Genomic DNA, 6,163 nt, shown 5'->3' with positions numbered 1-6,163 from the left:
TTTGGGCTGTACCCCCTTGCTTGTTTAAGTTATAAATCAAAGTCAAAATACATAAATTTTTGGATTTTAAAGCAAACAAAGTTTATTTTTTATTTTCCATCATACATAAATCAAAAGATCAAGTGGATCACAATGTAGGCCTACTTTTCCTCGCATTTAGTGAGATGGAGATGTAGCAGCTTTTTCGAAGCCAGCAGTTTCGTGGCTTAGTTGAAGACAGTGCTCATCGCATGCCACGTTCATAGTTAAGTTTGTTTCGAGCTTGTGTCTTCACACTAGGGTTGCCAGAGGTTAATATAAAAAAGAGCCCAAGCTTATGCAAAAAGTAGCCCAAAAGTAGCCCAATTTTTTTTTGGGGTTCTAAAATAGAGCCCAAATTGGAGCCCAAGCAAAAAAATAGGCTATTATACAAAATTCTTCAAGAACGCTTGATCATCAGTCCCAAATTATAAGTGTTTTTCCAGTTCTTCACATCTTTCAGACAGATTGGCAACCATGCATTCACTCAACTTGTTTGTTAAAATAGCTACAAACAAGTACCGGTTCCAACTTCCACACCAAGCAACACAAAAAATGGTTTAATTGCTTTTTGTGATGAGCTAACGCATCAAGAGTGTTCCCCTCAAGACCATCAACAGTTCTGATAACCCACCTTGGTCGATTACCATAGAAACTATCTTTTTTTTTACTCATATAAATTGTTAAAAAAAATTCACTAGCCTTTCTTTTCTCATCTTTCTACATTTGTAAAAACTTTATTAAGGTGTTGCGACCATGCCATAACTGATTGTCTTGCTTTGGCGTCATGCACGTTATAGCGTCCGTGTTTTGTTGCTTCTACCTTTTTCTAGACCTTGCTATGTTTGAAATATATTGTTTTTCGTTGTGATCGTCAGAAATAAAAACAAGCTGAACTGATGTCCACTGCATTTTCATGAAAATCTGGATCACTTTAAGTTGCCAGGATTGCCAGATATTAAAGCTTAAACATGCACATTTTTAAAAATTAGCATCTTTATACTTACCAAATTGGTAACCCTGCCTGACCGAGGCCTCCAAAAACGCTACTCCTCAATGAAATAACTATGAATTAGGTAAAAATCCTAAACATAATACAATTTTTACATAAAAAGTTATATTATATTTGTAAAAAAAGTAGCCCAATTGGGCGCCAACCAAAAAAGCGCGCCCAACGCGAATTTTTGGCGCCTGGAGAAATCAAAAGTAGCCCAATTGGGCGTAAAAGCGCCCAATCTGGCAACCCTACTTCACACTTGCAAGTGAAGAAAAGCAACTTTCATACATATACGTAACAAACAGCCATTGTTGTCGAACAATAGATTGAACAACAACTGCGAGAGAAGTGATTGAAAATAAAGTCAAACTAGATCACATGAGACACATATCCAGTCAATAATTGTGACGCAAGGTTAGATGTGTTACCGAAATTTCGGTTTACCACTTGTACAATACAGTAAAATACTCGTGCAACAGCCTACAATCTTCGCACCCCCTTTGGAAAATCTTCACGCCCCCCAGTTTAAGAACCACTGGCCTAGTTTATAAAAATGTATCAAAAGTCCAAAAATAAATTGCAGAATTTACAAACCAAATGCTTTGTGCTTTTTCACAGAGACAATCTTTGTATCAGTTAAAATCTAACTCGTAAACATGTCCTCGGTTGGTGATAATTTCGTAAGATGTAATCTTGTGTTATTTGAGCTGTTAAATCAAGATTTTATCATTCATGTCAACCTACCGAAACGTCAAAGTTTTGATTGTCTCAGCTCTTGTGAAAATATTTCAGACAAATATTTCGCAAATAACTAACAATGTAAAACCAATAGTAGGCTGTAATTTACCATATTATAAAATATCAAAGTTTTTATTCGTGATAAACTTGCACCTTGGATAAATTATTGTAACCCAATTACTGGTCTCAAAACATTTTGTTTGCTAAAATTATCACTAAAATCAAATTGCCTTTCAGATGATCAAATTAACAAAGCTATAGCTTACTCTACTCAAAATGAACCAAAAAACATATATCTTTGAAAAGACAAAGTCAAAAACCGTGCAATATTTGGAAAAAAACAACAAGTGTAAATTGATATTTTTTTTTCTGCTTGCAAAATTTTGATCTATAAAAAAGTTAAATAACATATATTGAACTAAAATAACATAGTCCCATAACAACGTAGCGTAATATTGCATGAATGCATAAAATCTAAGTTAGTGCTGCTAAAGTTAGAGCATGAATCGTGAGATTGCCAGCTTGGTGTCATCAAACCGACACCAACATGGGCCTGTCATGGTAGATTCAAAAATACATGTAAACCTACAGCAGACGGTAGCCTACATACGATACCTGATGTTGAAACAACGAAGTTTTTGCAGTCAGGGTATTAAACCATTCTTATAACCACATTGCAAGTTCGACCACAGCAGTCCAAAATGAAATTCTTTTTGTGTTTTATAATTTCAAATGTAACATATAAGCTATCATTAGGCCTATAATCGCCATTCACTGATGGATAGCATTTAGCGGCTGTTTTTCAAAGTGGTGAGGTTGGTTTAGTTTCAGTGTAGCTTTGGGAGTTATTACTACGGTTTGCTGACAAAACTTCCAGTTTTACAATATTTTAAGTATTGTTTAATTTAATCGATCGCTTAGGATAGATCACTCTCAGTCAAATGGTGTTTCGGCTTAAATTTAATTTCAATACAATCTTTCACAAAATTTTGACGTTTTCTGAGCTATTACTGTAATCTTACTAGAAGCAAACCTCAGCATTAATTCGTTTAAGTTATGAGCATAAAACAGCGATGTATATTTAGTAATTAATGTTATGAAATATTGATTTTATGCCTGTACGAATACCTCCGAATCTCAACATATCAGAAAACTCATAACTGAGCTGCCTTGTTTAAAAGATTACGCCAAAATGACAAAGAAATATCAATGACGCAAAGTTCTGCATCTTTTTAATCTGTATTCTGGGTCCTACAGAGTCTTCGCTCATTTGCGTTTGAGAGCTTGGTGCAAGATGAAGAATAATTTAAATTCGTCCAATCGAGAGAACTTTTTTTCGTTTGAAAGCGATTCTGATACCAAAAGCTCCAAATCGCGGGAAAACATTGCAACGATTTTTGAATTATAAATTTAGTTTGAAACTGCTTGCAGTCACGTGATCAGGTTCGCCTGCAGCTAAAAAGCCGGACGAATAAAGTAACAGTCCGACGTCGCATGCCAAGAAAACCTGAAACTGCAATGGCTGAAAACTTTGCAACAAGTTTATATTGTCGAACATCAAATCTACGCAACATAAATTGGTTTGTCAATTCACTGAAGTAGCACTAAAAATAATGTAGTGTTGTTTTTGTAGATTGGCATGATAAAGAACAAATTTAATCTAATCTGCAATAAGTGCACGTCCACATTTAAACAAAGATAGAAAAAGCATTTACAGTTCTAGAAATTGTTGTCGAGTTAATAATTATAAAAAAGTTTCGGCACAGGTTTACAATGTGATTTAAAACTCCTTTTAAAACTGGTTTGACAAATCTTCGAAATTCTAATGGTAGCCTATTTAGTGTGCGTCACAAATTTCAAATTACGATTGTTGGGCTGTTTTTAATCGGAGTTTAACAATGGAAGAAATTGAAAAACCTCATGAATCAATTGTGTAGACAGCCAAGAATAATAAAAGAAACACACAAAGAAAATTTAGTCCTAATCGCTGTCTTTGACATGAACTAGCAAAACAACAACATGGCTTATTTAATCGAAAAGAATTCAATTTGGACTTAAATAGCTGCTCTAGTCTAGAACATTCCAGAAGAATCCAGTTTGAATAGATCATAGACATGCCATTTTTAAACTAGACGTAGGCCTACCAGTAACTTTTTTAAAACTACCTAAATAGCAAAATCCGTCATTTTTACATTATCACGTTCATTTTTACACGTCACTTACGCCTGCAGACGTTGAATCGATGTAAAAATGACGATGTGTACTGTCTGGGAATGGGTGTACTTACCGTATATCCTTTTTTGCCACTTTTTTTCATTGATGCAGAATATTGTTTATTTTTGATCGTGAAAGCTTTAGACATTTAGGTAACGTAACCGTCATTGCACCTGCGAGTTTATTTATACGGAAAGTTGACAGGCCATTAATAAAAATATTATTGGCAACACCTGAATGTTTATTTAAGCAGATATGAAAACGCTTAGCAGTGATCTTTGAACTGAATCCGAGTAGCAAATTCTGTGGAATGAAAAGCGCCTACAAAATCACCAACACTTTTTGTAAGTGATGCCATGTCCCGTGATCGTGTGAGGAGACGTTGTCGCGCTTCTCGTTATCAAGCAAGAATCTCAAAACAAGTTGAGCATGACTAATAATGTTAGAGCCGCTTTCAGAGCTGGGTTAAATCGGGGAAAAAAACATTATCGGGAAAAAGAACATGCTTAGAGAAAATCCAAAAAAGAAAAACTGCAAAAAGGCAGTTTTTGTGTGTAAAGGAAATGCGGCAAAGCATTTTAAAATTCCAAATTTATAAGCTAAAAGCTACACAGTGAAATCGCAAAAATATAAAATGACGTTTTAAACGCTTAGTTAGGAGTGAGAAGTTTCAAAGGTCTTACATTGGTGATACACGAGCTGAGTGAAATCAAACTTAACATTGAAGAACTGTAAGCGGTCAATCATGTGCAGTTCGTTTATTAAAAATTAAATTGCTTAAAATAAATATTATAATTAACAGTTATAAAATGAAATTTCTCTGTTGATGTCTGCATGAGGTGGAAGCATCATGTAGGCTACGGTAATACATATACATTGCAAGATCAGGGCATATTTTGCAATCTTTAAAAACCGCCATTGTAAATTGCAGTAATGTTTTAAAGTAGGCTAGGCTATATTGTAGCGACAATATCCCGCAAGAATTTGCGATAAACAGATAACCTCGTGGCGAGAGAGTCACCAAGCAAGAAGCAAGTGTATTGATTGACTGCCAGAACAAAGGAATTTTTTGTAAACTGTTGTAGGCTAATAAGAAAAATAGTTAATAACCATTGATGCCATGGCCCAACGCAAATGGGATGGCGCAACGGATAAGCCGTTAGCTTTCCAATTATGCAAACCTGGTTCGACTCCAGGCTTAAGCTGCTGGTTGTTGAAAACACCGCTCACCTCCACCTAGGGTGTAATAAATTGGGTGGGCGTAGTTGCTGCAGGAAAGGCGGCCGAGAGAAAGGAACTTGGTACAATGAGAATCTTATCTTCTCATACCCGACACTTGAATCAAGTATGGGACCAAAACATTGCTCATATTTGAGCAATTTTATTGAAATTTAATAAGAAAAGTTCAGTCGCTCTGCTACCTCGTACGCAGATTGGCCGAGTTTGTGGAAGTAGGCTATAACCTCGTGCAATTTCCTTATCTGCAATCTCATGTCACCAACAGTTTTGTTCTGTCAAGCTGAGCGTTGTCTACAAACATCTTTATCTACTTTGGAGAAATAGGAGGTAGGTCTGGCAGCCCGTTTCATTTTTCAGAGGTCAAAGAATTTCCTCAATTTCAAATGTTTGTCTAAAACCACCTTTAAACTTCCCCAAAGAGAAAACTAAGTTAAAAAACTCTTTCAAACAGATGTTTTAACAGAAATCGGTTTGTGTTTGCTGTGGGAGAGTATATTGAAATTGTGACGTAATGATTTGCCCCCCCGGGATAAGTTAAGTCCGCCGTGGGACTAATATCAGAGTTTAGAAGCATATCAAACCATTTAATGCGGAAACATACAATTTCAACGATTCCTCACAAAATTTCGGGGGGGTATCCGCGCCTGTCTGAAACGTTTGCACGTAGCCTAATCTGCTGACAATAAGATCACTCCAGTGTCACATGACTTGCTGAGCCTTTCCCTCTATGGTTGTGAATCTGGCTAATATTGCGTTGCACTCACACCACGATAAATACAGCTCTAAGCGCCAGTCAATAATCTGCAAATCAGTCTAAATGGTCAACTATTCCTGATTGTCAATAAAAAATTCGTCTTGTTTATTTTCCAAGTCAAAAAACTTGCATTTGATAAAATTATTTTGAGACGACCGCCCTCCTCAGCCCGACGCGCCTAACGTCACATGTCACAAGTTCTG

This window comes from Aplidium turbinatum, chromosome 16 (assembly GCF_918807975.1).
Source record: "Aplidium turbinatum chromosome 16, kaAplTurb1.1, whole genome shotgun sequence".
Taxonomy (NCBI): Eukaryota; Metazoa; Chordata; class Ascidiacea; order Aplousobranchia; family Polyclinidae; genus Aplidium; species Aplidium turbinatum.
The sequence above is the reverse complement of the archived record's forward strand: the minus strand, read 5'-3'. Positions refer to the sequence as shown.